This window comes from Cupressus sempervirens, chromosome 2 (genome assembly GCF_028749045.1).
Source record: "Cupressus sempervirens isolate cs-2001-9-10 chromosome 2, ASM2874904v1, whole genome shotgun sequence".
NCBI lineage: Eukaryota > Viridiplantae > Streptophyta > Pinopsida > Cupressales > Cupressaceae > Cupressus > Cupressus sempervirens.
The window spans coordinates 12597596-12619590 of NC_143119.1; the positions used below are offsets into that span (position 1 = coordinate 12597596).

The following is a 21995-nucleotide window of genomic DNA, read 5'->3' on the forward strand; positions in this document are numbered from 1 at the left end:
TGGGGAAGCATAGTAGACAAAGTCTCTACAATCTTTGCCACCAACCTTTGAATAGCATGAGAGCCTCGGATGAGAGTATCCTCAGACACTGTATGAATTCTCCCTCACATCCAAACTCTCCAATAGATACTCCATTAAGGAATCTATGCAATAGAAATTATATGTGGAAGCATCCACCTGCTCCCCTACAACCCATAGTTGATCCCTCTAAAAATGTGGCACTGTCAACTATCCAATACTATCAGTTGTATGAGATGAAGAAATAGATTTGCTTTTAGCAGAAGAAAGCAAATCAACATGAGGGCCCAACTCCAACAATACTCTCACCTCATTTGTACCTATTGTACCAAATATCCTGGACGGATGTGTCGGCCACATCATCACGTCCATCATCCCCAACCATGGAAGTAAACTCACCACCAACCACAATATGCAACTAAACTGGATCTAGGGTTGGTGTGGTTCAAACATGCTCCAACTCCACAGTCACCTCATCCAATCGTGACTGTGACTCTTGAAGAGCCCACTGAGTACATTGAAGAGAGTCCACAGTCACCTCGCGAGCTTGGGTGAGCTCCACCACCTCCTCGTCTTTCTCTAACAATGTCTCATGATAGCTGCTACCCCACTCCAAAAGGTAATCTTGGTTAGCAACTAACTGAGAGTAACTATGCTTCGAGATCCTGACAGCCTCTCGAAGTACATGAACCTCTACTAGGGAAAGACTACAATCACCGTGCTCATCTGACACAGGAGCACCCCAACCAAAGGTAGCTAGCATCTGATGAATAGCATCATAATGCTCAAGAGCTGAAGAAATGTCACTATCACTCACCTTCAGCTGACAAATCATATGATACCTCTATAACCCCTAACTCTTATGCAAGCTCTTTGTTTCACTAACTGCACTATGATAGGAAATTGAATCTGAACTGCCCACCACAAGATCGCTCATACGTATGCTATCATCCTCGCACAACTCTATATTTGAGATACAACTACTATGTACCTCAACAAACTCCTCATCCGAAGAAATGGAAGCCCTCGTAGTATCAATCTCCTCGCATGTCTCAACTTCCATCTCAATAGTAAGATCCTCAAACCCATCCAAAAACTCATTAGAGTCATCATCCAATATTTGACAAGGGGTGTCATACCCAATACATCTCATAGCATCATCAAAAAAATCATCAAAGGTGTCTATACTATCTACATCCCCACCACTTGACAGAGCCTCAACTGTCGTCACCTGACTGTACACATGACTCTACACCAGGTTGTGAATCAATAATGCTAGAGCATGAACCCACATCTACTGACTCCGCTGTAACATCCAAATCACCAACATCATAGCTAGGTGACTCCATACATGCATCAGCCCACATGAGGAAGCAACTGCCTCGTGAACCAGAGCAACACTATGACAGCTCACATACAAATCTCCAATAATAATCCCCTCCTCCAGAGAGCGTGAAGTATTAATAGTAACAACAGCATCAACTGTCTCTACACTAACTATAGCAATAGCTCTGGGAGCCTCAACCTGTTGAAGCTCAGTGCCACTATCCTCCACTGCCGCTAACACAACATGTCCCTATGAAATAAGTTCATCATCAATAGTGTGGATAGGACTAGCAAGTGTCATACTAAATATAGGTACATCTACATCATGGACACTTTTTGGAGATAACTCAAGCCTCCTTCTTGCCGACCTTCTAAAGGCGAAAACCATGTACCTCGCAGCTCTCTCAGTTGTCTCTGGATTTGACACACTATCTGCCAACCTCTGCTGATGAAGCTTAAGTTTCTCCATACTCTCCCTCAAGGTATTTAATTTCCTGCTATCTTCCTCACTACTCCACTAGCTCTCGGAACTACTACGCCTCCAATATCTATCCATAGCTGGAAAAAGCTAAAATGTTGGTCACTCTGCAAACAACAATAGATTTGAAATAAAAACGATTTCTCTATCCCACGGGATGGGAGGAAACCGCTCTAATACCACTGTAAAAGCCCTTACTTGCTTATAGCAAAAATTAAACCCCATTCTTCACACTACCCGAGTGTTGGGCATTTTGTTAAACGGTTGACAAGTAAAACTTGTATACAATGTCAAGAGTCCTACTCCGAAAAAACATAATGTAATTGAACTTTTCCCAAACAATTATATCATTTATAAGATTTCAGAATAATCCAAACTTTGAGATTTGCGACAAATATATAGTTCTAAAATAACATGCAACTCACTCCAAAGAAAATTCATCTAATATTATAGCTCACTGAAGTTCCAGAATTTTACTCACTAATGGAACAAATAACTAGTTTTGTCAGTTTATTAATTTTGAGATGATGAACAACTGCCAATAATCTGAATATAACTCTAAACAGTAATTGGAACCTCTAATGAAGATAATGATGCAGTCGCCCCCTCTAATGACCATTTGCAGCTACCTCCACCATTTGCAAACCATAGGAATACATAATTCCCTTCAGTCGTAATGAATTTAGCTTCAACACAACTCCCAACAGTTGTCGTCTATTATATATGAGTCCAACTACCTCTCACGACTTGGTCTGACCTCCCACACAGCCAATCTTGAAACCTCAGTCCAATCTAGTGTCACACTAGCTTGCACACATCCATCCTATCTCAAACTAATTGATCTGCTATCCAAATGCCCCAATTTGATGCTACAGCAACCGACATTTAATCTGTGACCCTTAGAAATGTCAAACGCTGCCTATTCCCTTGCATTTTTCAGAGATTGAGATCTCAGGTGTCACAGGTATATCCACCTAGCCTGGTATTGATTGGAAATGCAGTTTGAATATTCAACACCTCCAATGAAAGCAAAACAATAGTCCCTCAAGCACTTTGAATTCACAATTTCTATCACTCAGTATGAAGAACTCCTTTAATTTTCTCTACAATTCAGCCAATAATACTTCTCTGCCACACAATAACTCCCAGCCACAAACTATTACAGTAAGGGAGAATAAATGAATAGCCTGAATATATTGAAATCACTATACATCAGCAGTGACTTCAAACAATCTTCAGAGCTTGGAAACCCTTATACAATAGCAAGGGCACAAACTTCAGAACTCAAGAGAAAGCCACAAAGGCACAATAAACAAATATATAATCAAGTGTGTCTTTCCCAATGAAATGAGCTCTCATTTATAAGCTTTCGTTGGCAAAAGTTTCCATAAAACTCCACTTTAAAAAACGTGGAAGTTTCCAAAAATAACTCAACACTAGAAACTTTCCAACTTGTTTTTTTGGAAATATCTCTTAAAGTCATTATTATAATAATGCAACTCAATGAATAATAAATAAATCAGAGCTCATGCAATTATAGCCTGATTAATCGGAAGTGATGACCAATTGCATTGTCACCCACTGCACTACCAAAAATAGCAACTACTAAAAATAGTAAATCCATAACTAAGACCCCCAAAACGCCCTGTCAGCTCACGAGGGTCGCCATAAAGAGCTAACTTTATCAACCGCACAGACTGGCCAAAATTGAGGACATTACAGATGAACTTAGAGCTAGATATGGTATCCCACAAACTCAGAAAAAAACATATACATTAATTTGCAAGGGACTTGGTACATGTAACTTCTCCAAGGCCATTGACTCAGACAATTTTTTCACACACCTGTTGTGGAAAGATGGAATAGTGCTTAAAGAAGTAACAGTAAAGCAGTTATACACTATGCTTGTGTTTGATCCTAAAAAATTTCAAAGAGTGATCCAAGGGTGGGGCTTGTGTTCTCCCTTTTATGAATGGTATTTCTTTTTTCAATACTTGTGGCAGTCATCAAAAGTGGAACCCAAAACAGTTTGTTTATAAATGGCTTTTGTTGCTCAAAAAACTTGCTTTAGGATCTAATTTGGAGCCTTTAGGTCTTACCTCTGGCTGTTGTAAAGTTTTTGATGCAGTTGAGTCTTTTGAACATGTTTTCTTTGAATGTGATTTTGTTGTTATGATATGGTCAATCTTTTTGGGCAATCCTATCGTATGAAGCTCAAAGCTAGGTCTATCCTAGAGTGAAATTTTAGCTAGATATGTTGAATCTTTTGACTCTAAGCTTAATTCTTTTTGGTCTATTCTTACATGTGAAATTTTATGGTCCCTTTGGAAAGCGAGAAATGAAGAGGTTTTTCAGCAGAAGGATAGAGTACTTACTGAGTTTACTCGTAAACTCACACATTTTTCCATTATGTCTCAGGTTTCACTCTCTTTGGAAATCTCTATGGTTCAATTTATGAGACTGGTCAGGGATGGTATGTTACTTATTCATAAAGACGAGGTCAACACCTTCAAATACCTTGATCAATTCAAGGACATGATGAACCTGAATGACATAAAACAAATTGAAAGAATGAAAGAGAATCTGCACATTTCCACTAACACCCAGCAATCTGCTTCACATGTTTCTTCTGGTGAAAAGGTTCAGCTGGCAAATGAATTTGTTCTAGTAGGATGGAATGATGAATTGTTTGATGCGGCTTTTCTACAAGCTCTGGATTCTAATAATGGATGGGGCCCAAATAAAAACCAATAGCATATTTAAGTTTGATAATCAGCAATATGTACAGCTTTTGATCAGCAGAAATATGTCAGCAATATGTAAATCTTTTTGAATATTCACTTTAATTCTCATACTGTTTTGATGTGTATTAAAGTGAAACAAATGGGCTGACTACCCTATAAGTCATGTTTTGTAGTGATATGGTAGTCTTAAAAGTATGATATTTTGATAGCTTATGCTGAGCAGTTCATGATGAACCTGATGTAATCAGTTTTCACTCTATTCTAATATTAAAATGTTATAATTGATCCTGTCCACTTATCTATCATATAAATTATTTATAGAATTTTAAAAATAATTATGAAGGACGAAACATAATATTTCAACTCTAAAGTTTCATGCAAATATAATAAAATAAATATTTCTTACTAATCATGCCGGAAGTAAGATTGCACTGGAGACACTCATTACAAATGATCCATCCAATGAAGTTTGATTCTAGAAACACATAAAAATAATAATTCAATAATCCAACACCCATGAGCTTAGTTCAACATTCCATCTTCGCCAGTTGAAAGAATACTATATCGAAAGTGCATATGAAGTATGCAAAATTTTGGAAAGTATATATGAGTTGTCCCCTCTTAGTTTTACATCTCATATTTATAAATGAATAAAATGTTATACGGTGGCTTTCCAGCCATCGTAACTCTTCAAAACAAAAAACTAATTATCTTGTACATAATTGTTTGATATAGTTAGGAACTCTAATTTCCAACGGCTTAGGATTGCCGTGAATTCTAAGGGGAGATCATAGTTTTTAGAAATAATTTAGAAAGTGGAACTTTTTCATTATTGAGCCTTTGTATATTTTTCATCGGGAAAGAACAATGAACTGAATCTCTCCCCACAAATACGATGTTTTGCTGATGTAGATGGAGTGGATAGAATTTGATTTGTTCCTTCGTAATCGGTTTGATGGCAAGATAGGTCAGCATTCAGTGTTTCACTGCTTGACTTCATCAATCAATCTTGGGTTTCCTTTGTATGGGCTTCTCCAAACCTCCAAGGAACACAAAACGTTATTAGATATCCCAAAAAATATGCCATTTTCTGCATATTTACGGCACTTCACAATCACAATTATTGTTGCTGTTTTGGGAGTCGATTTTCAAACTGGTCATCATTTTTTAATGATCTGTCTCCATTAAAAGGGAAATCCTTCTTCTCATAGTCATTTGTCGGGTTCTTCCAAAAACATATCAAGTGGCATATATAAAGTGGACATATAGAGATTCAAGATACTTTCACCTCCATTAGAACACTGTCTTTGGCGGATGTATCATTTGGACCTGGGTACTGATCACAGAGACTCGAAGGCTCAGACTCTGATCAGTCCATCCAAAAGTTTAACGCCAGCCTCCAAAGGAGGCACATGGGCAATAATAATGGATGACCAAAATTCCAGACAACTGTGATCTGTATGCTGCCAACCATTCTAGTTTTGCAATGATTTTTATTATTCCAAACTCTCTTTGTATCTGTGTATGCCGAGTGATGTACGTTATTTGTCTACAAAATTTGAGGCCGTGTCTACAGTTGGGTTTAGCTCTTGCTGAACATAATCCAGCTACAGGTGATATAGCAGACAAGAGAAAGTGGACTCCAAAGGCCAATCAGTATTATCGCAACTCAGAGCTTGTTTTCGGAAAAGATAAATTCCCACTACTTTCAAAGCTGATGAAGCACAGGAACGATTGGGAGTTCAATCTGAGCCATGATAACTATCTATATCTCCATGTTTCATTCTGCAATTACTTAACATTCCCAACGCTGATTATTTATGGGGCCTTGTGATTATGATCCTCTCTATTGCTTGCATACTTCTTCAAATTGTATTGTTTATTCCATGTCAATGTTATTCCATGCTGAAGTTATGTCTCACTGGTTCTTCAAAATTCATATCTTAACTTTAATATTAATGGTAATGATTCACTTCTTATTTGCACTTAATGACAATAAATATTCATCTTTTTGAATGCCTCATATCCAGTAGACTAGTATATCTTCAACATTACTTCACAAATGGAGGCCAGTAGGATCAATATCTTTGTTTCAAGTTCCGAATAAAATTGTGATATAGCTGAATAAGTGTATCACTACGTTGCATAACCTTAGGCAAATTTTAGGAAAATAATGGGAGAAAATACTTGAATGGAAGCTCTGATTTGCCCAAATTTGGGCTCCATCACATTGTTCTATTGAAACAAGAGATATAGTCAAATAGCAAATAAATACATAACTTCAGAACTAAATTTCTTCAGCAATACAATTTCGGCTACAATTATATTCACTAAAATTCATTAATGGAAGACTAAGTATCCAGTCAACCCAGCAGATATCTATTTTTGCTGCCAAAGAGATGAATGTAATCAGCGAACTAACCAGCCATTCAATTAATTTTTCAATGTATGGTTAGCACAGTGATTATAATCAGTAATATACAAACATCGATTAATAATTACATAGATAACAAGTTATCATATGGAAGGTATGATTAGGAGACGAAAATTGTTGAAATCAATTATTCAATTGTATATTGTCATTGATGTTACACAAATGTCACACTCTAACCGAGCACAATTAGTGTTAAATGAGCTCAGTCGGGCACTATAGAAGACTCCAGTATCAGCCGAGCTGAATTTAGAAGGAACCAAGTTCAATTGGCCATCAAAGACAACCAGTGTAAACCGAGTTAGGTCGGTCAATGAAGGATGCTAGTATTAACCGAGTCAAGTCGGTTACCAAAGGAATTCAGTGTTAACCGAGTGACTCATTTTCATTGTTATACGACTGACAGTAGATTACTCTTGTTAATTTAATGATTAATAAAAGCCAACCTAGTGGATGTTAAATATTTGTTTGAAAGGGCATTCAAGCCGACTTGACATTGGGTTTCATATATATGAAAGGTCAAGCTGTGGATTAAAGATGTGGAATAAGAAGAATGAAAAAAATGCGAAATAAGAAGGATATCTGATTAAAGACAGAACATCCAAGGAGCTGCACAAATATTCTGATCAAGGAGGATCAAGAGGATAAACCAAAATAGTGATCTGAATCTGCAAAGTCAATTGCTTCATCAATCAGGTCAATCATTATTACTCTCTAACAATTGTAGCGGTGAAGAAATCTCTTAATAGAGTTGGCTTCACAGTCATTTTGTAAATCCTCTAACAAGGTGGCATTTCTAGATTGAAGTGTCTAAAGACCTCTAACAAGGCCACTCCTAACAGGGTGATTCAAATCCTTTTTCAGGGTCACACTTAACCGTGTGTTTTGTAACCTTTAACAGGGTTGGTTCTTAATAGGGCTCACCTCATAAGAGTGAAAAGTTGTAACTAGTTGCATTGGCGGTTTTCCCAAAAATCTGGTGTCTCATGTGTTCATGTTATTTTCTTAATGCTTCATATTTCTGCAACTAAGTTACTAAAGGTTAAATCATATTAATATATTATATTTGCTTTGTTAACCGAGTTACAGTGCATATCTAGTTCTAACCAAGAAAAGAAAGGTTTTTGCTAAATGAGAAGTTCGTATTGACATCTAAGAGATTTGGAATTATTTTTGTAGTAACTGATTCAACCCTCCCCTCTCAATTACTCCTCTTTTATTTGCAACAAACAATGATGTATCCATTCCCAAGAAAGATGCAACCATTCAATTCATAATCTATTTGAGGGGATCAATGTCATTCCGATCATGACCATCGAACATTTCTTATTTTACTTCATACCCATATTTGTATCAACCAAGATGGAGCAGCAGCCACATAAGACTCAAATGCATACATTCAGCAATATAAAACAGAAACAGATCCATAAGAATTCACTATCATAAAAATCATACTAGGAATAGCAACCCAATTGAGGTATACCCTCCCATACGTCCAATGCATGGTCATAAAGTCCTAATAACAGAAAGTGATAAGATTTCCAGATTGGCTATCAAGCCTTCCTTGAGACAAGAAATTGGATCATCACAGACATTAGAGGCAACATTACAGCTTACAGATCAGGTTCATATCCAGTCCTCAACTAAGTCAAAGTCTCGCATTTAACATAAATTTTCAGATCGATATAATAGGCATCATAGTTAAAATACATTTGATAGTGACTCTTAAGTTGTTTGCAGGTCTCAGTAATGGATGCACATCAATATCTATGATATCATGGATCGTATTGCAAAAGGCAATTAGAATGTATGTTTATATAAATGATACTTGTTGATTAAGGACCATCACCACCATATAGGGAGTTCTCTATCATCAACTGGAGATTCACATAAAAATTATTGTTCAACAATATAACCATTGCAGATTAGCATCAGGATAGTAGATATTTACAATGATTTATCGTTTTTAATGCAAATTCATAAAATAAAGATATTGCTCATATACATTTGCAAAACATGTGTCAGACAGACATTTATGACAAACTAAAACTAAAGCATGGAGTATAATCCTATTAAGATATAGTTAGAAAGAGTCTCTGCAATTGAAACTAGTCAAAAACTCAAAACCCTAAGAGATTGCACAAGCGGCCATTACAGAGACTTAAGTGAATTGAATTTCCAAGTGCAGTCCAAACCCTACATAGGAGTTTTAGGGTAAACCAGGTAAAAGTTCCGAAGGGAACATCACAATAAAGGTTGCCACACATGAGAGAAATACGGAGCATTTATGAGGGGACAAGTGAAGGCGTGGGGCTGCATAGATATTTAAAAGGGGCAGCACATAGAAGGGGAAGATATCAGTGTGGTTGTGCTTGGAGAAGGGAAGCACCCCAATCGAGGCAAGAGGACACATAAGTGTGAAAAAATTGGTGTGAGGTTGTGCACGGAGGTGAAGACATGGAAAATTGCATTTTCAGAGAGAGAGAGAATTTTGAGAAGATTTTGTATAGTAATATAATAAAATGTTATTTAGCAAGAAAGACCTGAGAGGCTATGAATCTAAATGGTCTATCTGCAGATTGTTATGAATTAAATTTTGTTTCTTGTTGCAATCTAAGAATGAACAGACTCTGTTTGTTTTATTTCTAAGATTTGAGGTTGCTGGGCAGAGAGGTGATTGCTGTTTGCATCAAAACTAAATTTATAAAAATTGATTCTGAAGAAGCTTGTGAATGGGCCTCTCATTTTATTACATAAAAACTGTCTTTTAAAGACAAAGAAGTTCTAAAAGCTATAACCATTAAAATGCCTTAAAATGTTACTTCTGATCTCTCATAAACTAAATTTAAACACCATCGAATTGTCTAAAATTAACATATATGTCACATAGAACTCTTGACAGTTTGATAGACCACAGAAACCAAATTAATCTTCTTGATTGTTTTTTCAGAAACCCATCATCATTACAGAAGATAGCAAAATAAAATATATCTTTACTAACATGAGTGAAACAATCTAAATAAGAGAAAACTAGTCATATTCAGATTAAAGTTGAACGTGTAACTCTGGAAAGCTATGGAGGAATTACCTGCGGTTTCTAAAACTAAACAACCCCATCTTGGGATTAAGATTGTCCAAAATGGTCCTAGTGTATGTGCATGTAATAAGGACCTTCATCCGATAGTTCATCTGAGTCGATGTCACTGTCAGCGAGACTCTCTGCGTCGGTGTCACTGTCAACGAGACTCTCTGAGTCGGTGTCACTGTCCGTGAGACTCCTTTCTCCATCCTAACACAACACATCCATGATGATATCTGAATCCTCGTCGATTAAATCCATGTTGTCTAAATCCTGATATCTGAATGCTCGCCCTTGGTACCTTTTCTCAGCACATCTTTGACGGCCTCCATTCCTTTATTAGTAATGGAATTGTCAAAAATACAAAGCCGAATGAAATCAGGCTTGTTTGCAACAGCTTCCGCAGCAGCCTTAGCCCCAATCTTAGTCATTTTATTTGAGATCAAATCAAGTTCTTTGAGCTGCTCATGACCTTCCGAAATGGCTTTGCATATTGCAATTGACCCAACATCCTTGAGTTTATTGTTCCTTGCACAAAACTCGGTCAGCATATTCTTTACAGCGAGGCATTCTGCTAGCGCTGGAGCTGCTTTTGAAGTGATATGATTGCCTGACACGATGAAAACGCTTAAAGATGGAGCTGTATCCTTGAGGCTTCGGGCGATAGCAATCACCCCTTATCATGAAGATCCATATAGCCTAAAAAAACTTCAGTGAGAGCTAGATGCCCAGAGATGACTTTGCTCAGAGCAACCCCGCCTGCTTTCCCAAACGTGCTGGCTTCTAAACAGAGCATTTTCAACCTGCTGGCTCTCCCGAAAGCTTCCACTAAAGCCATAGCACCATCGATGCCTATGCGGGTGTCTGTGAAACCGAAATCCTCTAGAGCAATGCATTTCTTAACAAGCTCTGAAATGGCCCGTGCTGCATCATCGCCTGTCTTATTCCCCAAGAAAAGCAAACTCTTAATCGTTTCAAAAGATGGAAGCAGCTCACAAATGGCTCTAGCAGCTTCTCCGGAAATGTGGCTCCGAACGAATTCCAAATGTTCCAGCGTTTTCTGAGATTTCAAGAGTGGTGCAAAAGCTTCAAAACCCTTCTCTCCCAATTTCCCTACTCCAAGACTCAAGGATCTCAGCGTGCACCCTTCTAAAGCAGATGAAAATATTGACATAACCTCGACGGCCTCATCCAAGGGTTTTGCAGAGAGATAATGATAAAGTCGCACATCTCTTAAAGTTTTCCGAACACCCATCAGAGCTCTTTTCGCAACAAGAGCTGCCTCCACTCGGAAAAGATGGTGGGGAATCTGTATTGTGGTACAATAATTCCTGAGCTCTTCTTCCAATGGCCTGAAGGCCTGTATGGCCCAGCTCTTGTCACGAATTTCGTAATGCCCATATCCAGATGATATTTCAAAAACAGTTTATCCGCTTGTAAGCTTCTCCATAGTGCCCATGCCCTTCGTCAAAACAAGAGTGCTCTGTTTCTGGGATCCGGAGCGTAAAATTCAATAACCCTACAATCAGACTCAGGAACTCTTATATAAGAAATTAAAGGGACAGGGAGGAAAACGAGAGTTTTCTTTTCTTTTCTTTTATTTTTTCTATATTGAGCAAGATCACAAGTGAATATTTTTATTCGAACAAGTCTAGTACCTAGAAAATAATATTAAATGTACAAAGTCTCTAAAATAATTTGTTACATTTTTTATATAAATAATCAAAACTCTACAAAACAACAATCAATAAATACATTTTATAAATTATTTCAAATTTAATATAGATGAAAACTTTATAGTTGCAAAATAGGCAAGAGCCTAAAACACATTGGTAAATTGGGAGCCTCTCATTGAGGAGGTCTTGGTTTAAATCTACTCAACACATAATAATAATTAATTCAGAAATAATAATAAAAATGAATCATAAATAATCTAAACTTTGGCCGATTACCTATAATAATAATAATAAAACTTTATAGTTGCAAAAAGCAATTGAATAATAAATTGTTCTAATTGGACAAACAAATAAAGGAAAAAGTTGCACTCCCTAGTGTAAGCACAAAACAACCACTCAAATTTTCAATAAATATATTATGTTGAATTATTTTAAATACAATAAATATGAGAACTTTATAGCTCAAAAAGTAATTGAATAATAAAGTGTTCTAATTGGACAAACAAATTAAAAAGTAAAAGTGCATTGAATGCTATAGTTTAGGAACTAATAATACATAATAATATATAATTGTATTTTCCTAGGGATTGCTATCAAACAACAAGGTGTGTCCTTCCACTATAACTGTTAGTTGTTTGTTTCGGGTTGAGTAAGGTTGGAAAACAACAATAGTAGTTTAAGGACTATTTATAAAATGGTGGTGGGGCATATGTATTAAGTGCACTGATTTTCAAAGCAGAGCATCATGAGGGTTTGTTATGCTCAAATGCCCTAATGGTCATATAGATTTAAGGAGTTTTGTAAACTTGTTTAGGCATATGCAATTTGGTGAACAATACTAATATTGTGGCTATTGCTTTAGATAGACAGGTGGCCTGTAATCTTATGCCTTTTGCCTTTATAACTGTACTAAATCTCCATACATCGTTATAGGGCCCTTGCTAACAATCTTTGATGGTATTTTCAATTTTTCCAAGAGTCAACATTAATGGCAATCATCCATAAGTATTTGGCATTCTTTAATATGGCAAGTACCAGATATCAGAAGAGGCAGAGAAAGTAGAGGCAAACCATAAGGTAGAGCTTTGTTGATTGCCAGATAATTTTCACATGTGAAGGGCATGTCCTGAAGCTCACGTCTGATCTAAATCAACAAACTCAACCCAAGGTAAACTATGAACTGAGTTGATCTTTTTCTGATCCCACAGATGTTGGCACCTTCATGTTGCATTAATTATATAAATCTAGTTCTTGCAACATTTGTTTTTTATATATTTATGCTTTTAGAGCTTAATTTCAAAAAACAATACCCTCAGATATACTCAATATTTAATCTAGATTAATCTTTATTTAGTTGTGTAAATCTTATTGGTTAGGTCTGGATTAGTATAGGGAGAAAATATTTTCGTTTCTAGTATCATATCAGTCAAAATAAATACCTTCCAAGTATAATGCAACATTAATATGGACAAATTTATTGAGAACAGTGTTCCATGCAAAAATCCATCTTAGAGTTAGAATGGCATCCCCTAACATTTGAAAGACAACAAACTCCAATCATTTATTCATACTTCTGGAGCATCCCAGAAACATCCCTAATAAAGAGGGTGTTACTAGTCATATTTTGATGGTTGGGAAGCCAAAATCATTAGTTTATGGTTTTAGGCTTTTAGCCTACAAACAATTGGGATTGCTATGTGCCAAAGAGAAGTAATATATCTAGATTTTAAATCTTGTGATTGCATGAAACTAGTGATAAGTATATGATAGTGGGGCATAAGGTTTTTGTGATTGATTTGTTGATATGGCGAGATAATGAATGAATAGCTTTGAGTGTCCAACTGTAGGGATGTTTATATTTAGTTGGGCATATAACTAATGCTATGGACTTAGAGTTGGAATTGCCATATGATGAGCATAAAAAATTAAGCATATAGTTTTACGATACACAACATCAAATTCAAATTATGGATCATGCATAGGAAGTCATATTTCAGTTGTTTTAAGAATAATGGCAATGGTAACTAATGTGTTTCTATGGATTCACATGTTAATATTTCAGTCGACTAATTAGTTCACAAGAGGTCAAGTAGTGTGTTTTTGCAGGATAAAAAAAAATCTCAAAAATAGAGCTATATACACAGAGGCCTAAATATAGAGCTATAAGCACAATTTTGAAACAAGGATGAACTATAACTTACATTATGTATACTCACTCCTTGGGCGGTAGATGTAGAGGTCATTTCCTTTGACATATCATCCTATAAAAATTATCATACAAGGATGTATGCCAACCCCGTTAGTTACACGGTGATTCATATGGATATGGTAATGGTAAGATGAAATCACTCCAAAATACACATATCCACAGATACAGAGCTATAAGAACAATTTTTAATTCATTAAATAGATTTGTTCAAATACAATAAACAAAAAATTGGAACATGAAATAGTGAAGAGTAGCTATTATTGGCGTTAACATTATAAATTTGAAAATAATAATTAGTATTTTATTTGCTTTAGGTGAATAGTGGGAGTGAGGGAAAATAGTTGAAGTTGAACATACCACAATGACATTTATTCTCTGTTGGTACTCCAGTGATGTGTTGTTATGTCCCTCTTGTTGAGAATCTAGTGAGTACATTATGCTTGACCAAGTCACCTGTACAGTGGAGATCAACAAGTGCAAATCAATTATCATTCTTTAAAAAATATTTTGCCTCGTAGAAAAATACATACTCATACATTACTATAGACACAAACTTGATTTTCATTAGCAAAATAAAGAACTCTGAATTTAAGAGAAAATGTTGCTAAATTGAGATCAAGCTGGTTTTTTTGTGTGTTTAAATTGTTGTCTAGGCTTTAATCCTGGGGTTCTCAACACCAAAATAGTTGATATCAACATTAATGCCAAAATCCAAAACTTTGATGGCATCAAAATCAACCTGGGTGACTGATGTTGTCTTGGATACCTGATATCACAAATATAATGTGTCGCCATCATTACAATTGCAAACTTTTTGTAATTACAGTATAGAAACAATGTTTGGGTAGTTAAATACAGTCCATTTCTTTGTACTAATATTTATGCATACCATTCACAAAATTGGCCATCTCTAACTGGAAGTATACCATTGTGACCACACGATGAAACAAATGCAGATATACATGACAAATTTTAAATAATAGTGATACCTTCTATGTACAATTCTTACACACCACAAGAAATGTTGCATTTTTCATTCACATTTCACTGAATTCTTATCTTCAAAAAACTATTGTAAGATAAACAGGTTTTATTCATACTTGCTTATTTTGGGTCGAAAGTGGAAAACAGGCCCACAAAATTTTCTCATGGCACTCGCAACCATAAATACTTTAGCTAAGATGTCAGTCTTGAGGGGTCAATGCATGTATCTTGTGACAGATTCTGAACAAGGACATGCAACCTATCAAAGAAGTTATTTTCTTTTCATCACTGCTCTAAGAATCTGCATGAGGACATGCAACCTGTCAAAAATGTAATTTTCTTTTCATCATTGCCCTACTCTCAAAAGAGGGATCTATTTGGGCATTGTTTAACTCAAAGTAAGACTGATACTCCACATCAGTTAACAAATTGTTTGTATGGTGTCCCTATATCGTCAATCACAGGGCACACTATTTTTTCCTTTTCCTTATTTGCTAGTAGTAGTTCTCTGAACAAAATATTTCAACATCAATACAATAAATATTATCTCTAGTAATACTTCCAAAACAAAGCCACAGGCAAAAAATCAAAAGTAATAGTTACTAACATGTATTTGCACTCATACTCTTATTCTCATAATGACAACACTGACATCTCCAACTATAATCTCATCATTTTAGTCTCTTTCTGGTACAATGAAATATGCCTCCAAAGATATGGGCTATTAAAATATCACATCCTAGGTTCTTGTTATATTTAGTAAGTTGTCATAGAACCTTGATTAATGGTCATTTACACTTTATTTTTAGTTATCTTAATCTATTCTATTTTTAGACATCTTTATTTAGGCAACTTCATGAATTCCTTTTTATAGCATTGGTAAACTCTATATATTCAATTATTGTCAATATGATGTATAACATATTTTTAAGTTAGAGTGGAGAAGGCCAGGATCAAGAATAATTTTTCAAGGGTATTACGTTGCAACCAATTGAAAGAAAAATAGTTTGAAAAGCTGAAAAGATATCCCCTTCACCTTCTCACTAGTTAATTCCAATCTCACCTAAATGCCAGTTATTCAAAACATAGTTGAAACACTAGATTTTGGCACATTAATTTATTTCAAATTGAATCCATTCCAATAAGACAATGATTCACTTCATTGCTATTCAAATACAAAAAATATTAAAAAATATTTAATGAGCATGTCAAATCAACATAGAACCTTTAGAACTGCAAACCTCAGTTAACATTTTTATGTTTTTTTTCAACATAGAACACATTGAAATACGATTGTACCAAAATTCCAACTTCCTCGCATGGATAATCATAAGGCTCCCAAACTCAAAAAGTAGAATCAATCAGACCAAATATTTCAAATCAATTCAATACTTACCCTTGTGCAATTTCATATATCCCATTTCATGATTCAAACATATTACCATCAATCTTCCAAGAAATTTCTCTTTAATCATTCAATTAACTACAAATTTTGAAGCAAGAATATTACATTGAAATAATGAATTTCATTTCATTAAAATAATGATGGACATTTCTCAGCCTTCAGACCAGATTTTGACACATTCTGCTTAACCTACTGCATATATTCTTCATAGGTTGCCTCTCTAATTGAAAGGATATATTCCTTCATTGAGTTACATCAAAATCACTCCATAAGGTAGATGACATTCAATAGATACTTGAATGTAAGTTAATATCGCCAAATGCTGATCAAGTTTAAATACAGAATACTCAGATATCTTGCAAATAAAACAAGACCACCTAAACAATAATGTAAATCATTTTCTCTTAATAGACTCAAAACTTCTGAGAATCTAAGAAGATGATATTGCACTTTGGACCGTATTTCCCTACTAGCAAAAGCTGGCAAACAAAAAGAAGCAGTGTGCATTTTCATAGATTGCAGAACTTGATACATTGTAATGCAATAGCCTGATATATATGCATTTACAAAGAAAATATCTATGATCTACCGACAAAATACTATTGTAATCCTAAACTCTTTTAGGACCCTCTGTTGATGGAGTATGCTAAACTCTTGTAGAACCCATATATTGCTGAAGCAACACACAAATTTTTGGCTCGGGAAATAAAATCAAAATGAGAAAATGATAGCACAATGATAGAATGATGGAATATCTAAGAGCATCTACAAAAGTTTAGGGGCCTAGACATCTTCTGACATTGAACAAAAAAAGGTAATTTCTAGGAGGAGATAGGTACATTCCTACAAATTTGTCATTCCTAAAAAATTCCTTAAAGTTGTTATCTAAAGGAATGAAAAGAACCCTTGACTTTGGAATAAGGTAATGATTTCCATCAAAGCATAGAAAATATGTGGATCAAAATGACTGCAAGATGAAAACAAGATCAAATTGTTGATAAGGTATTATAAACCCCAAATGAATACATTTGACAAATATAAATTGGAGTCTTGAACATTTATTTAAATCGACATCTTGAAGGTGTTGCTAACACTGAATAATAAATGCTCAAGAATGAAAGAGGATAGGTAGATAGATGAAGGGTAAAATAAAATGCAAAAGAAGAAGTTGAGTTGTAAGAAATAAACACAACTTCTTATAGCCTTCGTGGAAGAGGAGGAGGAGGGTAGGGAAGTGGCTCTATAATATTTGTCTTTACTCGTGGATGATGTCTATGCTCCCAGTGTAGGCATAGTGCTTGTTGATTTGCTCTGCTATTTAACTATAGACTTGTTGGAGTGTATTTTGCCCATTTTGGTTTGGAATTCAAGCTTATTTATTTTTTGATCAGTTAATTGAGGGACCAATTAGGGGTCCTCAACTATAAAAACCAAAGAATGACAATCTACCTCCAAAAGAACTTGGAACATACACATAGGTATTGGACATTACATTACTCTTAGAAAGATATATCACCACTAACATGCTAACAAAGCTTAAAATGCTAATAATGTGATAAATATAGCTTAATTTTATTAAAAACAAAAACTGTTTTTAAAATTACATGAAAAACTAATAGATAACTCCCATGTAAATTGTTACTTTGGTAGAGAAAATGCATTGATATGTTGCCCAATAGATCAAATGGAGAGGAATAACAAAGGCATCTTCACCTACAACTTTATGATAATTTTTTTACTAAAACTCAAAAAAGTAGTTAAAAATAATTTTGTGGATAATTTTGTGTCGGTGATTTAGTGTTTTGATGGGAATTCATCATGCCTACAAAACCTTACACCAAACGGAGTTTTAAATCAAAATATTCAGAAAACATGAAACCATAGGTTGGTGTATCTCTAAGGAATTAAAGAACTTGGAACATACACATAACTATTGGACATTACATTACTCTTAGAAAGATATACCACCGCTAACATGCTAACAGAGCTTAAAATGCAAATAGGCTATTAGACTGGGCAAAATAAATGTGACATATCATGGAAAGTCAAAAGAGAGATGCTAAGAAGAGACTTTTCAGCTTTGAAAAGCTGGTGACACTTAATGAAGATAGTGTGACTCAACAACTACAAATACATGTGGCACACAACAATCGATCGATACATTGAATGGAAACGAGTAATTGCTAGGAGGAACAAAAAAGTTCTTACCAATGGTTTTGTTGCCAATGGTTCCAAGAACAATAAAGTTCTTACTTAATCCTATCACTATGTAAACTAATTATACCGAGTAGGTTCATTCACATATATTAAATATAATAGTGAAAAAGTAAATAAAAAAACTAACAATATAATTATATTGTCTTCCTAATTTTCCTCCTTTTTATACTCTTCCATCATTAATAGATAAGTAAAAGAAATTTTAATATCAAGTTAGCCAATGAAATTGAATAGTATTTAAAGACTCATAAAAATAAATCTATTGAAATAATATCCATCTAATAATGTATGAGAAAAATGAAATTAATTAACTTTTTAAAATATATCTTATTAAAAAGGTTTAACAATGTGTTTTAAAAGTGGATAAAATACTATATATTTTGTAACCTATAAAATAAGAAAATTATTTGATTTTGGTTTATTATTAATTTATATAGAATCTTCATTTCTATTATAAATATAAAAATATATAAAGAAGAATGTTAAATATTGATGATCCAATTTTTTTATGGAATATAAGTTGTTATTTTGTTATATATTTTTAATAAATGTAATTTAGTTGATTGTATAGTTAGAAAATTATTGCAGAAAGTAAGAGAATTCATAATTAATAAATTGTCTAAAATTTTGAACTTTATGTTTATATATTTATTTATAGGAGGTTGAACTTTAGGTTTTGTAAATTTATAAAAATATTGTTAAACGATAATATATTCTAGCAATGGTTTTATACTAGAAATGCATGCTTTTGTGCTTGCAACGATAAACCGATAGGTTTAAAATATAATTTTATGTGAACAAATGTGAGGCTTCATCCCGACCCATCATAGCATAGATATTTCACTTTCATTTTGATACTCGAGACTTGATAGTTTGACATTTGTTTGAGATTCTGATGGATTATGACTCATAATATCTACTTGAGTTTAGTATTGATCTTGGTGATTTTCATCTATGATATGTATTAGGACCTAACTTTTATGATTGGATGATTTAACTGTTATACATTTGGTATTTCATCATTATGTTAAGAATTAGATTATGATGTGGTTCATGATGTTAAGTTGATCATGTGATTAAGTATTAAGGTAGATATGTAAATTATGACATTTTAATATTTCAAATCCTTTATATGAAATGAGTAGGAAAGAGAAGTTAATTATGATAATTGAGTATGTTAATGTGAATTATTTAATATGAAATTGCCATGCACCTATATACATGTATTTTATATAATTTTTCATTGGGCTACTAAGGTTTGAGTGTAGTGTGCAAGAAATTGAACCATGGAAAACTAACTAGGAGAAACAAGGCCCAAACTTATGTGGACACTGTATAACCAAGACAAATCTTTGAGAGTTTCAAAGCCTCGATGTGATGTGTTCATTTCGTAAATTTAAGTTTACATGGTGTGATAAATTTAAGTTCATGTAAATACATTAGAGACGTGTCATGGTGATGTGTAATGTGTTTTAATGTGTCACTTGACACTTGTGATTGTTTATGTGTTTATAACATGTCACCTAAGGTTTATTCTTGGTTGCACTTAACCTTAAATCAATTATCTTTCAAATATTAAGTAAACCCAATTGGAGAAAGGATAGGATGGGTCACCATCAAAGGAAATTAGAGTTCAAACTTGAAAAGGATTTTTAAGGGTCAATAAGTGGTCCCAAGGTGCCACTTTTGTGAAAATAAGACATCCATATGTTAGCATAAAATATTATGGGCCTAAATTTGACCATTTTAGTGCTTAGCTAGCCTAGGGTACCCCTTAACCAATGCATTCTCCTACCAATTCAAAAAATGAGTTGTTCTATGAGTTATCCCAATCTTTTCACTTAGTCAAAGGTAGAAAAATTGGTAGGGACAAAGTTGTAAGAGAAAGTGGCTTAATGTTTTTCCCCAAAATGAGTTAGTGGAAGAGCCTTTTTAGCGGGCTTGGACAAACTAGTGGGGTGTTCACTCACTCTCTAAGTTTAGAGACAATTAGGGTTTTGAAATGAGGAGGCCAAGGAAGGGAGCTCTTCAACAACTATCATTTGACATTTCTTTGGATTGAAATTTGGTGCCCATGCCATTGTTTTTATTGAAGTTGCATAGTGGTGCTGAATCTATGTTCATGTAGACATGTAAGTGTGTATTGTGTGTAGTGTTGTAAATGATGTGTTGTGTTAATTAGTGTATTGGGTTCCTTGATTTTTACTTGTTTTCTTATTTTTGACATGATTGTTGTTTATGGGTGTGAGGACTTCACTCACTCTTTGGGAAGGGAAGAGAAGTCCAAGGTGAAGGGCTTAATTGGGATTGACAATGTAGTTGAGAACCTTGGAGTATGGGCTCCATTGTAAGCCAGGATCATTTGTATCTTGCTTTGGGGGTGATAAGGGAAGTATGGTGGAGAGAGGAAGTTTATGGAGTATAGGCTCCAAGAAATCTATGGTTTATGGTAGTGTGTTTGGAAATTTATTATGAAGACGAGGATGATTCTGAAAGCCCTGAAAGGGGATGGAAGTCGCTTATTGAAGACAATGGTTGATATGGCAAGCGTCTTATTGAAAAGAACACCTTCACCCTAGGATTATGACTCCAATGGGGAACCATTGTGTAAAACTTTGGAAGGGATTGTAAATGTGTTGGATGTTGTTCTTACATGCATGGTAAGATGTTTTTGTGCAAGCTATTTGAGCCTTGTTTTCCCTAGCTCAGTGATTGGCTTCTTAGAAGACTAGGATGGGAGATGAGCCTCCATGGTTCTTGGTTTTATGTTTTTTTTGCATGTTTGTGAGAATGGGATCTATGAAAATGTTAGGGTTTTTCCCTTGGCATGGCTGAAGAATCAAGTGTTCTGTTGATGTATCACTTAATTGAAGAAATCCATCCTTTCGATGTCATTTTGTAATGTAATGTGACAAAAAATCCCCATTGTTGTTCTATGTAATCTAAGAAGGATTTACACCCTATTGTATATCAATGTGAATGTGTAAATTGAGATTCAATGATATGCATATAGTTGGCATTGTAAGAGGAAGAGTGTACCATTTTCATAGTTGTATAGGAAGGAAAGAAATCATTTTATGTGAAAGAATAATCATTGTTATTAAGTCCATGTAGAAGTTATGAAAATAAGATATTTCTTCTCATATGGACTCATGAATCAAATAATAGATATATTTAATAGATTTATTGTATCCGAGAGTTTTCTTTGTAATAGCAATTCTATTTAAAATTTGAGTGATTGCATTGTAAAGATTTCATGTTGTGTAAAATGATACAAGGCAATTAAATTCCTTATATTGGATTAGTCAAATGTATATAAGAGAAATGTTTCAGTAGGTGTGATGTTAATAAACAATGTCATACAAAGTTTAATCATCATTTGGAAACATATATTTGACCTTGTGCAAATTGCATCTTGTGTGCTAAAC

At 34.5% G+C, this 21995-nt stretch overlaps 2 pseudogenes; one reads left to right on the forward strand and one right to left on the reverse strand.

The window, feature by feature from the left end:
- LOC149570837 (protein LAZ1 pseudogene) overlaps nt 1-21995 on the forward strand; it is a 231769-nt pseudogene that overhangs the window by 13339 nt on the left and 196435 nt on the right.
- LOC149570838 (RAN GTPase-activating protein 2 pseudogene) lies at nt 9914-11502 on the reverse strand (annotated as a pseudogene).